Genomic DNA, 19,825 nt, shown 5'->3' with positions numbered 1-19,825 from the left:
GGTATCAAAGCACAGGTGAAGCAAGAGGGAAGACCAGAAGAGCCCATTGTTGAAGAGAAGGAAGGAGATCGAAGTTTTGTGTAAGTAGTAGATCGAATCCCCAAAGGGATTGCATAGTCCAAGCTAGGAGGGAAACATTCTCGAGGAAAATATCTCTCTGAGTGAGTTGATAGAGAGGTAAGGTTTCCAGTTCATGATATTTCAATGGAAGAGGGAGCAACACAACATGAGATCCAGTGCTGAGCAGTCTTTGGGTGAGACGCAGTTTTCTGCAACAGTTGTTGGGGCAGAAAAATGTGATAAGAAGGAAGAATACAACTTTTGAGCGAATTTATTCCTCAATGAATTACGAGCCAAGGAATTATGTTTCTTAGCTGTTGAGCAGAAGTAGCGAGGAGCATATCTACTAACTCCACGAGGGAGTGTGTAGGCCAACCTAGTAGTTGCGCAGAGGAGAGAGGGACCATTTTGACTTTTTGTTAGCAGAGATGGTAGCCAATGGGATAAGATATCAAGACGAATTGGATGGAGCATCCAACTATGTAATCTAGAAGGTTAGGATCTCATGCCTTCTAGATGAGCATGATCTCAAAGCCTATGTCAATAGTGTGGTAGTTAAACCTATCGATGCATATCCACTCAAGAAGTACAAAGCTAAGATGGTGAAGGCCAAGTGGTTGATCCTCTATGGAGTGAGGGTTCACGTTGTATGTCACATTGTTGGAAAAGGGACATCCAAAGAGATGTGGGATGCCTTGGCTATGTTGTATCAAGGATCTTTTGAACAATGGAAGATGTACCTAGAGGAGAAAATGAGATCTTCGAGGATGCAGAAGGGGGAACGCATTGATCCATTCCTATAGAAGTTTTAGGAAGTCCAAGATTAGTTGGCAGTTGTAGATTCATCACCTCAGCCTACAAAGATGGTAATGTTGGCCCTGAATTCATTCTCAGGAAGAATGACAAGTATTTATCTAGAGTATCCTGGGTAGAGAGAAATTTTTGGATTAGGAAGGGATGTGGGCTACTCTTCAACATGAAGAGATGATGCAAGACTTAGTCAAGTGAAAACTTGTTGGAAGCAGTAGCAGTGGGATGAATCCCAAGGAAGAGGAGGAGAATGCATCCCTTTCATCAAAGGGGGAGTAGGAGCAACAGAAGAAGAAGGACGTTTCTAAGATCAAATGCTTCCATTGTGGTGAATTTGGTCACTATGATACTCAATGTCCTCTCAAGAAGAAGGATAAGGATGCGAAACATGATCCGAAGGATGCAATCCCAAAGATTGAGGAGGAGAAGTTTGCCAAGATTTTCTAGATACCTCTAGGGGAGAGGTGGGGTGATCTAGTACTTTATCTTCAAAGAAATGTAGATGGGTAGGATCCTTGAGGAATCCACCTCTTGGATCAATACCTTGTTATGAGAGCCCTTATCAGAAGTCGAAGGATGGAGCAGTGTTAGTTGGTTTAGAGGAGTGATAGAGTGACAGTTGTAGTAGCTAGGAGTGCCAAAGATTAAGCAACGTAGAGCAGAGTTGGCACCTGTGCAGTAGGCGCAAAGTAGAGTAAAAATACACAGAGACTTCAAAGGGTCAGCGCAGAGACTAGAAGCAACCAAAACTCTAGCAATAGATGCATCACGCTTAACACCTTTGGTTCAGTACTTTGGATGGTTTCTTAGTTGCAATAACACTGTATGAGAGGGAGTTGCAGTGCAGATGTAGATGGCAGTAGCATGAAGAGTCAACAACAACACAGATGCAACATTTGCATAGTAGTTGGTGGGCAGTGATGTCAGACATTAGCAATTTTGAGGGAGATGTTACAAAGTCAGGGTGATGCTTCAGAATGTTGTAGTACTAGATCACATTCCTCGCTAGGAGGAAGTGTTGATTTTTGGTAGCATTGAATGTGCTCTAAGCCTTAAAATTTGTAGGGAGGCTAGGACACATGTATTCCAAAATACCTAGAAATCATTTTGGGAAATTCCACCTAGAGACAATTTTATTAAAATAATTAATTATTTTTAATGGATGCTGTGTAAACTTAGGAAAGTAAAATAATTAAAGGGCATTGATAAAACTAGGTGTGAATCTTCTAGAAGAAGACAAAGATCGAGTCAATATGATTTGAACCATTGATTAGAATTTAATTTGAGTCGTTGATTACTCAACAAGAATATTATAAGGACTTTGATGGGCATTTGGAAGACACATCAAGTGAGAGATCAAAGATCAATTTTCTCAAGAGAGTAGCACAACAGTTGTCGGATAGGTCATCGAGGCGATTTCTTGCAGTGAGGGTGAGAGGTAGTTTTTTGGTTGGAGGATTTCCTGATTCAGGGATACATTGCAGAGGAGGCAGTGAGAGATCCAAAAGAGGCAACGCAGATCCATGCTGGGAAGCAGAGAGCCATGTTGAGGCAGTGTAGAGTCTGAAAGGAGATTCAAATTTTGTTGGAGAAGTCGAGTTCCAGAGCCAGAAGTCGGGGTGTGAGACCGAAAGGGCAAAGAGTCGAAGTTCCAGAGGAAAATCGACCAACAAGAAGGGTGACACAAAGCCTATTAATTATGACATTGGACTGTGTAGGCTGACACAGAGGTAGCACATAGGCAGTGTGGGGCCTTCCATTCAATGGTTGGATCAATGTCGGATCTCCAATGATAGTGTGAGTTATTTCTCACTAATTTCTCTGCTAGACGGATTCTCTGTATTTGATTTCCAGTAAGGCATCCAAATATTGTATTAAAAAACTATCGCATAATAATACAAACCCTCAATTGATACAATGGTTTTCCCGCATTGGGTTTTTCCGAGAAATTTGTACAAAAACAACGGTGTCACTTGTGTGTGTTATTTATTCTTGCTTAGTTATCGTTTCCACATATTATTTATGTTGTGAAGGTTGCACTTGTATTTATTTCGATTTTTACTACGTAATATTGTAAATAACTTGTAAGAGAATTATCAAGTAGGAGAAATAACATTAAATTGTTATAGTAGGGATTTGGGTCACCATATTTTCACACAAATAACCATAGATATATAAATGAGGAAACAACAATTAAAGCCACATAATAACAAGCACATTTACTTCATAAAATACCAAAGGAAAAGGAGCACTTATTAACATATGAAAATCCAACCAAGTCAGGGACTTCAGTGTACTATCCGACCAGAGATTGGGGTGAACGAAATATCTCTTTCAGCCAATCACCTCTGTGCCATATTTCAAACATGAATGTGGAATCTCATGAAAAAACTCAAACAAAACGAAACCAAGGCTTCCAGAGGCCAAACCACCTCAACCAGTGATTCCACCTCACAGTCGAACATCACTAACCATCACCATATCAGTCTCTATGAAAGTTTTCCAAGGTTCCAGTGCATTTGTTCCAAACAACGCTTCCAAAACTAGTAACACAACCTACAGTTGTTGTCGGGCTCTAGAGCGTTTGTCCAACGAGGGCTTCTAGGACTAGTAATTAAACCTACCAAGTGCTCCAAAGAATTTGTCCAACCAAGGCTTCCAAGACTAGTAACTCAACCCAAGATGTTATAGGGCTTCTAGAGCGTTTTTCTAACCAAGGCTCCAGGATGTAGTAACTCAACCCACAACAATCAGGGACATGAGACCAACCAGAAAGAAAGAGGAAAGAAACCCACAACACCATGGCTATTCAGGAAATGGAAAGGTGTTGTAGCGGCTACAACCACCCTCCAAAATTTTGGCTCGCATGCAAATTTCGAAGCCTACCTTGGATCCTGCGATCGATCATCCTTGGTCACTTGTTAATAAGTTGATGATATCAAGATTCCCCTCCTTGATATTAAGATTTGTTCATGGTATCATCTTTATGCAGCATGTGTCATCTTTGGGCATGGGGATTTTTGTTTGTCATGCAAAGAGAATGTTGTTTTGCTTCAAGGGAGAGCATGCACGCATGAGTTGTTATCATCATGTAGACATGTTTCACACTCACTTCACGCACTCTTGTTATGAAGGTTGTTGCATTAAGCAAAGTATGTTTTATACATTCTATATGGTCTATGTTGCATCACTAAGTGTTCGTGTGAGATAATAGTCAAGTCTTATCTATGTTTACATATTTTTCACTCATCTCACACTTAGCCAATTTCCCAAGAAAATTAGCCTCACTCAGCCTCCCATAATTGTGGACTTTGCTTATGCAACCCTCAAGCTTCCTCCCTTGCCTGCTAGAACTCCACAGTGCGTAGAGACCCAAGCATCCCTTGGCATTCAAAACTGTGAAGTGGTTTCGCCTAGCGTCTTTCCCTAGCCAAAACACTTTGTCTCCATAAATTGCACAGTATTGTTCCTCAGTGATTCAATCTACCTTGCAACTTGAAACTGCATAGAGGTGTCCTCCCAGAACCCATCCTGTGGTAGTTCCTTGCATCTAGAAATTGCGCAGTATTGCCTCTCAGCTTCCCAGGCTACACTGCACTAAGAAATTGTGCAAAGGTATCCTCCTAGGACTCCCATCCCACAACAGTGTGCTATGCCTCAAAACTGTGCAGTGTTGTCCAAGCTTCCCTATCTACCTTGCATTTAGAAACTGTGCAGATGGGCCTCCTAGGACCTCATTCTGACAACAGTCACTATCTGTTAAAGCTGCAATGATATATTTCTCAGTGACTACAGGAAAAGGTGACATGCTGAGATCACTCCCAAGGAGTTGAGGAGAAGGACCAACGAACCAAGTGATGGAAAAATATCATGACCGCATGAAAACTCCATCGGATGCAGAATCATTTTTAGGGTAAGTATAGTAAGTGAAGAACACCTCTTAGTCGAGTTTGCGGTACTTATCTTCATTGTCATATCATCCTGTCTTCAGTAGCATGCATGTGTGCAAACACAAAAAAGCATTTTCATGTATTTCCTCTACATGTCTTGCTTCCTTTTCGCTTGTTTGACCAACTGTCATCTTCAACATGTTGGTTGTTGTGTCATGCTTGCAACCTTGTTTTAGTGATGTTGAAGGTTTGTCTTCATGTGCGTGAGTTGTTTCGACTATGAAAACACTTGTCACACTAGCACATAATGTTGTATTCACTGTCATGCAAGTGTTTTCATGGTCGTCTAAAGGTCTATCCCAAGTGTCGCACTTGTCGCTTTCACCATTACATAGTCCTGCAGTACGTCACACTGATCATATGTTGTCTTGTGGTTTGAGTTGTCTTGTCATTGAATCATGTTGATCGTGTGTTTTCAAGGTCATGTATACATGATTTCACTCAATCGCACACAGCCATTTTTCCTGAAATTATGTCAACCAGACCACCCTCCACAAGTCAAACCTCCACTGAGCTTTATTGGGTAGTCTCAACCCATAGTGACCAAGCATTATTGCCCAGAACTGCGCAGAGAGTGAGGCTGCCCTCTAGGCAGTGTGCACTACACAATCCTGGAATCAACTTGGATGAATCTCACCCTAAGTAGAAGTTGCCCAAGAAGCCATCTCAGTCTATGCTTACCACAATCCTATCTATCAAGCCTCCCGCTAGTCAACCAAAGAATTTAACTTAAGCAGTGAACTAGGGCTACAATCATCCCCAAAACTGTGTAAAAGCTGGCAACCTGCCTTCTTGCACTACCTAAAGAAAATGCGTAGATATGAGGACACACATCCACTTCCTATCACTGCACTGTCCCAGGAAATTGTGCAGTTTTGTCAGGCAGTCCCCTTGCCAGCCTCCTTGCCACTGCTCTTGAAAATTGCGTGGTTTTTTCAAGCAGTCCACCTACTGTTGGGCACCCCACTCAGCTTGGAAAATTCGTAGACATCAACTAGCTTGAATGTCACCCAGATTTTCATAGTTCTCACCAGCGGGCTCCCGCAGCCCAATATCGGCCTCCTTTGGAAATCTGCACAAATTTTCATAGTCAGTGCTCCCTGCTGCTCGCACTGCCTTCCTAGAAAAACTACGCAATTATACCTCCTAGATGAGACATATCTCGTAGATTTCACTACTGTCCCAAATTTCTCATCCCAGCCTCCCAGTGACCTCTACACAGTTTTTCCCAATATTGTCTTGGAGCCTCACATCCCGATGTGACATGTGCTTTGTGTTGTTTCAGAGCCTTGTCCTCTGTCCCGGTCACCTGCACCCATAAACGAAAGACAATGCGTCATGGTATACTAGGGGATTTCCAGATTTGATGTCGTCTCATCATGAGTGATTTCAGAAATAGGTACATGCATGAGACAATGCACTATGACAAACAAGATGAATAAGGAGTGTATGCTAGAAGACTTTCTTGCAGTTGGACGAACACACAAAGCATACCAAGTAGCAAGAGAAGGAGACATGTGCACATGCATGAACCATCAAGCAAACAACAAGATCATTGAAGACTCCACGCACTTTTCCATGCAGAGGTGAAGCTATGGTACATCACAAGCACACTCATCACTCAGCAACACAATAGCTCGACACAAACATCACAGCCAACATATGCATACCGGTAGTGTCATGTCGAGTTGTGTCATGAGTCATCTCGGCCACATCACTATTTTGGGTCATACTTGTGTAATCAATGTAATGTAACGTGGAAGTCCAAGAGAATCGCGAATGAAGTTAAAGAGTCATGTAAGTCAATGAGTCATGTAAGTGATCCAAAATGGATCTTAAACCCTCTAAAAATGTAAGTATTCATATTAAACCATCAGAAAACAAAGATCGCAAAGGAAAACACTAAGGAATGGCAGAAAACATAGTGAAGTGGAGCGTAAAGTCTCATTGCACAGGAGCCGTCGGATCAGACAGATCAATGGCCCATATTAAATCGGGATATCGCATCAGGAGAGGCCAGCAGAGTATATCAGAGGTGGCCCTAAGGGAAATGCGACTACGATCGGTAACTTAACGTGGACCGCTGATCGAGCACACCGATTAACGAAATAGATTACAGATATCGCATTATAGATTCCTAAAGGGAGGACTTAACAAAGGTGAAAGGCTTTTAGTAGAACCGAAGGAGTTATGAATTAAAAAGTGAAGGATTTGAGTTCCATGGTAAACAGTAATTCGGGCAGGCTACAAGTGGTAAGTAGTATTGGAAGGGCTTCACCTGATTCCATACACTGGTTGACACGTAGCATGGTGTAGGAGAGAAAAACCACTCGTTGTAGGTGATTTTTCCCCGTGCAAGTGGGTCGCCCGAAATGGCCATCAGCCGTTGGATTAGGGATCACGGATCAGATAGTGAAGAAGGCACGAGCTGGTTAGATGATCGGGTTGGATGTGAACCATCAGATTGAAGGCATATCAACATTGTGGAATACAAAGGGATTATGACCCGTAGCCAATTAGACATGTGATTGCGATCAAGGTGAACCCGAGAGGATTATAGGGTAGACTTTATATCGTTTGAAGTCTGAATTTGGCGTTTTGGTTGGATTTTCCACTGTTTTAGTGTATTTCCGTGTATTCCCTGTGTAAATAGAAAAGTGCGTTCTCAGGGATTTTCACCCATGCCCGATCCTTCCATTTGTAAATAGGTGGCCTCAATGCCTTAAGCATTTTTGCAATGATTGTTTAAACGCTTAGCAGGGAGATGAAGGGACAACACTGGGAGCCAGAGAGCCCAAGAAGGGGAATGAACCAACAGTGCCGATAGGCTTAAAATCCATTCAATGGAAGCACAGAGAGGAGGTCAAAGACAGAGCGGAGACAGAGAGTCAGAGAAAACGCATAGCTACGAACCAGGGAAAATTTTAAGAACCACCCTAAATTTATATGTATAATAAATGGGCTAATCCCCATGATAAATAGGAAAAATGGGAGGCGATTTTATCAGTAATATAATATGTATATATAATTTTTTTGGAAAATCTCTCACCAGATTATATTATCTTGTATAGTGATGGAGAATGTTTCATTGAATTATAAAATCTTGTAAGATCTTGGAAAATCTTTTATTGAATAATAAAGCATTGTGAAGTCTTGGTGAATGTTTTGTTAAAGTATGAAACCATATATGATAATAAGAAAACATATTCATTAAACTATATATACTAACATACATGTTTGGAAAAAAGAAACATAATTTTCTCTTCCTACAAACAATGTTCCAAGTTTCAGTGGCCGTGTTTGTCGAGGTTCTTACAATACACTCTTTCATATGCTTATATTAGTTTTGATAATATTCCAGAAAGGTGTTGATATTGACAACATACATGTTTGGAAAAAAGAAACATAATTTTCTCTTCCTACAAACAATGTTCCAAGTTTCAAGTTTCAATGGCCGTGTTTTTCAAGGTTCTTACAGTACACTCTTTCATATGCTTCTATTAGTTTTGATAATATTCCACAACAAAGTTCTTATAGGTGTTGATATTGACAACGAGTTCTGTCAAGGCAGGAGAGATTAATATTTTCTCTACAACTTTTGTCAAGCTACCACTTTTTTCAAGTTATCAAATTTCTTTCTTATTCCATAGACTCCAACTGCGATATAAAAAAAACCACATCAAGTTTGTTTAACCCAACATGCCAACAAGTAGCAAGCCCCAACTATATTATATAAGAAAGTATTAGGTATCCGAAAGGCTTGAAGGGGATCTAATTGAAAGAAGTGACCATTGTGAGAATCCTTCCAATCAATATATGAATATATAAATGTAGATTTATTATTATTTTAATTGGAAATCTTCAATTAAATAATAAAATTTAATTACGTCTCTCCCAATCTAAATTGCTTATTAGCATAATTCACCACCCTCATAGGTCTCGCATGTTTTAAAAGCATTGTAACATGTAGATTAATTTCCTTTTTGGTGAACAATCTCCACCTTTTAGGAAAATATGGTGCAGTGGCTCCAACCCATATAGATCATTAAGACAAACTAAGAATAGCACAAAAGATGAAAGGTTGTAAAAACCAGCTTATTTTTCAAACAACTATCCAACATCAGTACCTAAACTTTTTCATGAAGATATCATATTGAGAATGTTTGAAAAATGGTGAGAAATCTTCTGCTAGGGTGATGCAGAAAGAGTGATAAGGTTTCATTGTTTTGAATTTTTTTTGTTAAATTAGAAAAAGTTAAAAACCAATATTAATGGAGATATTGGTATTTTTTCTAAATTTTGTGAAGTGACTAAATGTAGCTTTAATCATTCACCTTAAGATGTTTTTACAATATAATTTCCTAAGTCTATTTAATATCTTCATTACCATAAAAACCAACCTATATCCATCTTAACTCCACATCTACCACTCTTAGGGGGATGAAATCTATTTATCCCTCTGAGCACTTGGTAGACCCAGAATTAAGATGGATCTAAGATGATAGAATTTCCCCTTTAAATAGTCTATGCTCACATGAATACCATGGTATTACCATGGGTCAATACCATGGGTTATCATAAACCTAGAGCTTAAAAATTACTATTAGTAATTTATAAAAATTAATAAAATTAATAATTGATTTTTATTTTATTTTTTATTTTAACCAAGTTAAAATGTTTAACATACATTAAATTACAACATCTATTTTTACTCTTGATCTACCAAGCCCCGAGAGAGATCAAATATTTTTTCACTCTATCCTAGTTTTCATATCACGATATTTGATCCCTCTCGCGGATCCACAGTAAAGATGGATCTATGCTGGTTTAATTTCCATGTGAATACCATGGGTCAATACCATGTGCCATTTTTATTTTTATTAATAGGGTTAATAATGTTTTTTTGCAGCCCATGGTATTTGGCCCATAGTATTTTGCCCATAGGTTTCAATTAAATATAACGCATTTTTTGAGTGTTCGTAAATATAAGGTGACTTATGGAGTAAATATAAAAAAGTTTTATTTGTTTACCATACCTCTCGTTTATTTATATTTTTATTAATTTACCATACCTCTTTTACAAATATGGTATTTGGCCCATAGGGTTCACTTAAATAAAACCTCTTTTTTGAGCCTTCATAAATAGAAAGAGGGTTATGGACTAAATATAAAAAGAGGTTTTATTTATTTTCTATATGTCTAGTTTATTTATATTTTTATTTATTTACCATACCTTTTGAGTTAAGTATAAAAAGAGATTTTATTTATTTGCCATACGTCTAGTTTATTTATATTTTTATTTATTTACCATACCTTTTGAGTAAGTATAAAAAGAGGTTTTATTTATTTACCATACCTTCACTTTATTTATATTTTTATTTGTTTACACCCTTGCATGTATATAAGGTGACTTATGGAGTAAATAGAAAAAATGTTTTATTTATTTACCATACCTCTCATTTATTTATATTTCTATTAATTTACCATACCTCTTTTATAAATATGGTATTTGGCCCATAGGATTCACTTAAATAAAACCTATTCTTGAAAATTAGGGTGAATGGAAGGTTGTAACTCCTAATTTCAAGGGCTAAATTTACCTTTTTTACCCTCTCCCTTAAAATAAGGTGGGCTATTTGAGGCGATTTGTAAAAATGCACTATGATACAAAATATTTGCCCACTAAAAATTTAAAACCCCTTAATTTCGCCTAAGGGTGAACATTCGCCCCTAAAATTTTCCATGCTACAAAGAGTTGATAGGCACTAAGAGGGAGAGCCTGCGCACTCTTTAGACTCGAGGTTTTCGAGTGAAATCCCTATGTAATATCACTGTTTGTTGTGTTATGGCTCTGATTGAGCTCACACCTGTAAACTCTATTCTTGAAGACATAATATGGAGGTCGACACTGAAAGCTGGACCAGGAGATGTAGCCAGGAAGTCTGGTGAACTCCTTGATTGTTTGATGTGTTGATGAGTGTGTTTATTATGTTTTCTGACTGTTAATTGTCTATATTATTTGCAATCTTTTCAATTTGTTGCACTAAGTAATATAGGCATTTTCCTGCACATGAGTCAGTAATACCTTTTCTTCTTGATTTAGTATCCATTTCGGATCAAGTGGTATCAGAGCATTTGGTTTTGGTTTTATTAAGGTTAGACAAGATTGTGCTAGATTTTGAATGCTAACTAGATTAAAGCTCAAACTAGGAGAAGGAGAACTTGTTGAGGCTAATCCAGAGATTGGAAGTGTCTATTCTCAGAGGAGAATGGTAGAAGAGGCTCCAATGGGATCAGAATCTCCATTTATAGAAATTTTTAAGACACTCCAAGCTGTGGTGGAAGAGATGTATCTGGAGTTTAAGAAGGGTCAAGGTGAAAGCACTGCAACACCCAAACTAGACAAAGGAGCAGAGGAACCTTTTCTGGTTGCCCCTCCAGAAGGAAAAGGGAAAGGGGAAATGTCTCCTCCACCATATCCTCCATCATCACCTTCATCATCCTCATCATCTTCTTCGCATAACACTAGCTCTTCTAAGAAGAAGAAGAAAACTTCCTTAATCAAATTAGATGTGAAGTTTGATTTGCTAATTTATGATGGAGAACTTAATGCAGAAAAGCTAGATAATTGGATAAGACAAATTGATGTATATTGCAGGGTGCAGAATGTTGATTCAAAAAGGAAGAATATTCAACTAGCTAGCCTTCGACTTGGAGGAACTACACTAGTATGGTGAGAAGGCAGGACACAAGTTGATCTACAAAAACATGGTAAAATCATTTCTACATGGAATGAATTTGTTTCTGCTATCAAAAAGAAATTCTATCCTTTAGCTTACATGCAGAAGACAATGATTGGTTGGAAAACTCTTCGCCAGTTGAAGGGTCAAAGTGTACAAAGTTATACTCAGGAATTCAGAAAGAGAGCTTTAACTCTAGGTATATCATTAGACTCACCTAAGACTTTATTGAAGTATATAGGCGGTCTTCATAGCTATTTAAAGCATACTCTTCTCATGTTTAATCCCACTAGATTAGGTGATGTATCAGTTCAAGCCACACATCTATAAGCTAGAGGTAAGAATGTAAACCCAGAGGTTGGGGGATCATCTAAATATTCTGTAAGCAAGAGAAAGGAAAAGAAGAAACTGAAATGGAAGGAGAGGAAAGTAAACTGTGTAAAGAAGGATAAACCTTCATGCACTCATTGCAAGAAAGAAGGACACAATGAGGCACACTGTTGGTCTTTGCATCCAGAACGGAAACCTAAGAAGTGCGGTGGTAAGAAGAAAAAGAATGTTGCTGCTATTCAGCAGGACTTGGGATTAGATTCAGGCGATGTAACAATAGTTACAACCATAGGTATTAAAGGTAAAGATTCTGAAGCATCCATAAGTAATTCTACACAATCTGTTGATAATGAAAGTAATGAGAGGGAAATAAATGAGCTTTTTCGTATTAGATTAATTTCCAAGCACAATAAGATTGATACTTTATTTGATAGTGCATCACAAGTAAATTTTATTTCTGAAACAATTGTAAAGAAGTTGGGATTACAAATAAAACCTCATGAGAATCCATATCCATTAGGTTGGGTGTGTGATAAAACAAAGCTATAAGTAACGAGATAATGTAAACTTAGGTTCGCTATTGGATCAACATTTGTAGATGAGGTGCAGTTAGATATAGTTCCATTGGATATATGTAGTATTGTTTTTTGAAGTCCATACTTTTACGATAGGAAAGCTATTTTCTATAGAGCTGAGAATAAGTATCAACTCACTAAAAATGGAATAGAATACATTGTAAGATCTCATAAACTCAAAGATAACTATTCTCTCATAAACTCGGGGAAGATGAAAATAATTTTGAATTCAAGTAAGAAATTTTTACTAATGGTTGTAAAGGTAAAGGATCCTAAAAAATCCAATGCATTTGAAGGCTTTGATTCTAAACAGAAAGATGATTTACTTAAAGTTGTTTCAGAGTATGATGTTCTATTTCAAGAACCAAAGGTCTGCCACCCAAGTGAGAAATAGTACATGATATTTATTTGTAGCAAGATGCTCCATTACCTAACATTGGAATGTACATGTTGTCAGCTTTAGAGAATGCAAAGATAAAGAAGCAAGTATAGGAATTGCTCGATAAAGGGTTTATAGACCAAGCACATAACCATGTGGATCTCCAATTGTGCTGGTGAGAAAGAAAGATGGTTCGTGGAGAATGTACATTGATTAGAGAGCACTAAATAAAATAAAGATCAAGAATCGTTATCCTCTTCCTCGTATTGATGATTTATTAGATCAATTGAAAGAAGCAATTTACTTTTCTAAGTTAGACTTGCGAAGTGGTTATCATCAGGTCAGAGCTACAGAACATGATGCATGTAAGACCGCTTTCAAGACAAAGCAAGGACTTTATGAATGGTTAGTTATGCTTTTTTTCTTAACTAATGCTCTTGCTACATTTATGAGAGTTATGAATGATGTACTCAGACCATTTATTGATGACTTTCTAATTTTTTTATTTAGATGACATTCTTGGTTTTAGTAAGACATGGGAAGACCATGTAAAGCATGTAAATCAAACTTTAGATGTTTTAAAAAGAGAAAATCTCTATGTAAAACTTTCAAAATGTGAATTTGGCATAAAATCTTTAAATTATTTGGGTTATATTGTAGGAGGTGGTGAATTGAAGATAGATCCCTCTAAGGTTGAAGTCATTGTGAACTGGCCTAACCCAAATCTGCTACAGAGGTTAGGAATTTGATAGGGAAAACACAATACTGGAGAAAGTTTATTGCTAACTTTTCTTTGATTGCAGCTCCATTACATGCTTTAACAGGATTGAAACAGGTGTTTAAGTGGGGAGGAAAACAACAGAAAGCCTTCAACATCTTAAAAGAGAAAATCAGTACAGCACCAGTACGAGCACTGCTAGATCTTCAACATCCATTTGAGATTGAGATAGATGCCAGTGGCTATGCCATGGGAGCAGTGTCGATGCAACACGGAAAACCGATATGCTATCATTCTGAGACATTTACTTCCGCAGTAGTTGATTATCCCACATATGATAAAGAATTGTATGCATTAGTGTTATAGACATTTTTGTGCCTTACAACATTGAGCATAAAATGTCCATCATCTAAGGGATCCAAAGTCCCTAAACATGTTGTCCCTACCCCTAGAGGAACAAGGCTAACAAACCACATCAATTCACAGAAGTTCTCCACCAGAAACTGCTCAAAAACAAGTCAATTCAGGATCATTTCAGTGGCTACACTAGCTGTTTGCGCTGAATGTCAAAGTCAACACTGGCTACCTGTGCTGAATGTCAAAGGCAACACTGGCTACCTGCGCTGAGCGAGAGTGGACATGTGGCAAGTTCATTTCTCAAGGTGTCAGAACCCAGGAAGCTTCCAAAATGACACTTGCCTCAGGGAATGCGACTGGTGATGAGTAAGAGGTTCCAAATCTCCAAGTGGAAGCAAGAACCTCCAAGTGGAATCAAGAACTGACAGAGGGAGAGGACACTAGTCAGATCTCAAGCTGACTCATCCTCTCTCCAAACATCTATATATGGATCTCTCCTCCATGAGATCTAGAGGCTGGAATTTTGTTATTGCAAAGAATTGCTGTTGGTTTGAGATTGGAATCATTGGGTGCTTAATGCTTTGAAGGGGGTGAAGATAGGAATTCCATTTGCTGAGAAGGAGATGCTGGATTGGAGCCCTCTGGGTTGTATCTCTTCCTGAACCTTGTTATTCATCAATAAAGCTATCTTGGTTTCTCCTATATACTGATGTATTTTTGATGTATGATTGCATTAGTATGTTTAGTTTATTTCTAATCCTGAACTAGTTATGAATATGAATCCATGTCTTGTGTAGTGTTCTCTTCTTGTGATCTTGCAGAAACCTCTTGAAGCCGGGCAAGCGAGAAGGCAAGTAGCTGGGAACTCTCCAAGAGAAGAGAAGCCGGATCGAGGGACAAACGGAAGACACCGGTTAGTCCATCCATCTCTCTCCTCATTCTTAATTCATAAAGGAAGAATACTAGAATAGCTGTCTCTGTTTGTTGCTAAGGCACTGTCACACCTTAGGTGGATAGGATCGTCCTGCATAGGCATTTTTCCCCACAACAAATTGGCGACTCCGTTGGGGAGATTTGTTTAGTCATTTTATTTGTGTTTCTATCATTGTTTGTTTCATAGACTCGACAACAACAATCGAACTGCATCTGCTATTCCCGGATGCAAAGTAGAGAGTTGTTGCTTTGATCCAATCACTGGACTTGTCTATGATCTGAACAATGGACTCACAAATGATTTGATGATCCTTTGTGATAGATCTTAGTACTCCCTCAAAGCATCCCTTTGATTGCACCTTGCTTGTTGCTTTGATTTGGCCTGAAACAGTGGATTAAATAGCAATCTGTGACCCAGAACCCAGTGAGAAACGAGAGTTTCTCCTTCAGCGCAGACCCAGTGAAGGGATTCTGCATTTCAACGCAGGTCCCGTGAAGGCTACCTGTGCTGAATGTCAAAACCCCTGTGTTGAGGTTGCGCTAAACCAGTTTGCCCTTGTGCAGCTGGGGTTCTCTGCTCTGTTTTGCCCTGTTTTGATCTCTGATTTTTGCAGCCTGTAACCAGCATAGGTACCAGTCTGATAACTCCTTTTCTCTGGTTAAATTCCGCATCCTTTTGTACAAAAAGACTGTGAGTGTTTTTATGTGTTTGTGGCATCATTTGCAGTTTTCCTTTGCATGAGTGAAATAATCATCCTGTAGCCCTTGATTCAGATCTATTGATTGTGATCTTAGGAGAGAGTTCATTGGCTGTTTACAGTTGATTATACATTTTCTTTTGCTTATTGGTTTGAGTTTGTCTATTTTAAGTGTCGAAACAAGTATTCATTTCGAAAAATCGTTAAGTGTTGTAATCTCTTCTACCCTTTCTGATTTCGAAAAAGTAAACTTGTTTGTACTTGTCATTTAAAAGCAAATTCAAAGTTGTACAAAAAACTTTCTTTGTAGGCATCAATACTAAGAAAGTGGAAAACAAACAACTGCATTGTGCATTTGCATCTTGATGGTTTGCATGTTTGATTTAGGAAAAGTGCATTAGAGTGTGCTGATTGCTCTTTGAGAAAAGATGGTGTCTTTCTTTTCCCTTAGTAGCTAGGATTTTCAAAGTTGAAAATATATAAAGCTTTCTTATCATCTTTAGACTGCATTTAGGAATTGTATCATACATCTCGTGGTGAACCTTGAAAGGCAAACTTCTAAAAAGATCAACCTAAAATAAATTGAATGAACTTAACAACGCTTTGCAACATAACGCACAACATAGAGGTCTAGGCTAGAGACGTGTTCCGGCGTCGTAAAGCCTGGTGACTGTCGATCTCGTGGATGGTGGGTGATTCCTCCTGAGGGACGATAGCGCCAGTACGGATTGTGCTCCCACGTACCGTTGCGTATATATTGGGAGACCCCTATAGGCATAAAACCTTTATCCTTAGGAAGCCGTGTCGGCCGCCCTACTGATCGCAATGCACTGAACACAACATTCAGGAAGATCGACCACCCGTACCCTAAAAAGTATTCTGCGGTTTTGCGAAAAGTTTGGCACACCCTCTGCCTAGAACTCCAGAGCAGTTCCTTTTGGCCTTTTTCAGACTCTATAACGGAAAAAGTCCATCCGAGCATTTGTCACTTCGGGCTCGTTAAAACATCGAAGGAGACTAGAGTCATCTTTAGCTTTTTCTCGACTCTTTAAAATTGAAAAAGCAAGTTGTGTCTAAAGCGTCGTTAAAATTTATTTTAAACGGAACAATCACCCTTTATTCCTGCGTTGATCTTTAGGTTGAAAACATGGAGCACACCAACTAAGGAATTCCCCTTGGTGGAAATCCTAGTCCCTTCTCCTCTTGGGGAGATGTTGGTGTGCCCCATATGGCCACATTATCGCTTCCAGGACTGACAATTGGCCTGCCGGTCTGGCTCTTTTCAACAAATGTCGTTAAGAACACCATCATTCCTGAACAGTCGAGTCAACAGTTAGACCAGACCAGAGTTGCCCACCAGCCTTCTACTTCATCTAACTCTTCCTCTCCTCCTTCCTCTTTGCTTGACAGAACTGGTCAAACAAAAAACCAAGTTCCTAAGGAGAAAAAGGAAAAGAAGAAGAAAGAGAAGAAGAAGAAGGAGCCAAAAGCGACTGGGGGCAAACAAGTGTCGTCTGACAAAAATCCACACACAGCACTGACTAGGCCTAAATCGCCATGTGTCATATGCAAGGGAGACCACTTCCACAAAGATTGTCCCTGCATCCCTCGGATACTAAGGGACTGGTCTCCCCGTTTTCACAATTCGGTAGCGTCAACCTCTGATAGCCATGTTGACTGCTCACCGTCAACTAGTGAGAGTGAAGCCACAGGATAGAGAGGGAAAGCTAGATTTCCTTGCAAACTGTGTGAAGGCGACCATGCCATCCACCGTTGTCCCTTCTTAGACGAGGCTAAAAGAGTTTTGGAAGATCGCCCGGTTTTACCAGTGCAACTTCCTCCTGGATATCAAAAACTCCTGCCAAGTCCTTCACTAGTTGAGAACCCGGCTGGCCCGCCCAGGTGGTCAGCCGAAGCACCTATCATTGAAGATGAACCGTCTGGATCCATGCCTGACGAAAGTCAAAAGGTTGAAGCGGCAGTTGACCCGGTTTTGCCTTCAGAGGCTCTATCTTCGAATGATACCATCACAGAGGAGAATAAAGACGACACCGTCCAAATTCTCTTCATCAACACAGACTCCAACGAACACGGGGGCAATGCACCCATTCCTTTATCACAGGAAGGAAGTTCGTCAGAGTCATATCCGACTGTCTATTCGGTCCCACCACCAAGCAACCTAGTTGTCTCGTTCGACTGGAACCAACTAGGCAGACCCCGGTTGCCAGCAAGCATACCATTCAGAATTATCATTCAAATATACAGAATGGTAATGGTTGGCACTATCATTGATGAGGGGGCATCTGTGAGTATCCTTTCCTCTATTGCTTGGAAAGCGCTTGGTTCGCCGGCGCTTTTGCCTGAAATGAGAAATCTATCAGGCTTTGATAAAGGAACCAGTCGACCTTTAGGGATCCTCCCCAATGTGCCCATAACATTGAAAGGGAAGACCGTTCAAATGAACGTGATGGTCGTTCAAGGACCCTTGGATTATAACCTACTCCTTGGACGAGACTATATATATTGCATGGGAGCCATCGTCTCCTCACTCTTTAGAGTAATGTGTTTTCCGCATGAAGGAAGAGTGGTCAAGCTCGTGGACCAACTTTCATTTCCCGGATCACGCATCGCAAATAGTCATATACCATCCCTAAATGGTCTATTCACGCAAGAAGTGTCTCAACCCACGGTCCGTCCTCCTGATGAGCGCGAGTAATCCGGCAGGATATGACTGGAACCTAGGGGGCATGCGTCCTGGTCTGCTTCGGCAGGAAAACTTTGGGTATAGGGTAGGTTTCCGCGGGAGAATATGACTAGTCCGTACCCCGTCCGTCTAGGAAGAGGGGTTGTTACAGAATAAGATTCTTTTGTCAAAGTTATGTGAGTTGGCGGGCATCGTCACTCACCTTTGTCTATTTCGGTAGACATTGCCGAGGAAGTGTTTTGTTTGAAAGATTAACGAGACAATCTTTGGGTAACCTAAAAGAGGTAAGCCCCTCTCGTTAAAACAAATGTTTTGGCGGAAGTGAAGTAGAGGTAACCTTGAAACTCTTTTTTATACCTGGGGGCATGAAAACCTTTTGGAGTGCAAGCAAGGGGCGGCTATTTATTTTTTAAATTTTTAGGACCTCTAACCCTTTAAACTCGTAGGATTAATCGTTTCCAAACTTGCATAAAGAAAGGATCAGGAGCAAAGCTTAGTGAGATGAAGCTCCATAAAAAATAGAATCTTAATGAGACACTCTTATCATATGACTGGGTATTCGAGCAGTTTTAGCACACAGTTCATGCTCGTTAAAAACTAAACGCAAGATCCGAGAAGTTTTAACGTGGACTTCATGCTCGTTAAAAAATAAACATAAGCAATGAGCAAGTGTTTCCACCAGCGTTTAAGCTCATTTTAAAATAAAAAATGAACCTACCCGGTAAATAACCACTGTGAATGTAACCTCATCAGCCATTAAAGCCTTGGTCGTGTTTGCACCGTCACCTCCACTTTTCATTGGCCGATCGTTCACCTCCATATGTTTGTTTACCCATTTTGAGGAACAGCTGCGAAGAGTGATTTCACCTAGCCATCCTTGTGACACTGCCGTGATTGGAAAATTCCAACCTGTACCTGGAATCAGCTGCTAACCCTGTTTATCACTCGTTCCTCAAAAGACGAGTCTTCTTTAAGCTCTTTTCATCTGACTCGTAAAATATGAAAAGATTGCCGAGTCCTTGGCCTTCCAGCTCGTTAAAGGGACAGGAAGTGCTATCCCTCCTCTAGATTTTAATCTTTTTGGACCTGAGGGATTATTGCACAAAAAGATCGAGCACTTGTTTTATTCGGCTCGTTAAAACTATCGAAAACTCATCCCTTTTGTATTGTTTTATACTTTTTCGGACTTAAGGGATTAGATGACGAAAAAGGACTTTTGGAGTTAACTTTATGTACCTTTTCAGACTCTCTAAAAATGAAAAGGACCGAGTTATCCTTGTCGTTAGACTCGTTAAAATCATTAAATAGTGACAAACTTGTCTTTAGACAAGAACGAGTTTCACTATCGCTAGGCTCGTTAAAACATAGCAATGTGCTTGCCTGAAGGGCAGGTTATAGAAAAAGCATATGTTATCCTCCTCAAGCTTGACAGAAATAAAGAGGTACTGGTCAGCAATGACTGGGGAAAAATTGGGAGAAACTCAAGAAAACTTTGATGGTAGCAAGTCGCTCTTGAACATGACACTTTTCCTCCGTACCACAATCGGGTTGGGTTGTTTCATTCACCGGTC

Source organism: Pinus tabuliformis, chromosome 9 (genome assembly GCF_031772625.1).
Source record: "Pinus tabuliformis cultivar Carrire ecotype Pingquan chromosome 9, CPIR1, whole genome shotgun sequence".
Lineage (NCBI taxonomy): Eukaryota > Viridiplantae > Streptophyta > Pinopsida > Pinales > Pinaceae > Pinus > Pinus tabuliformis.
Note: the sequence above shows the minus strand (reverse complement) of the source record.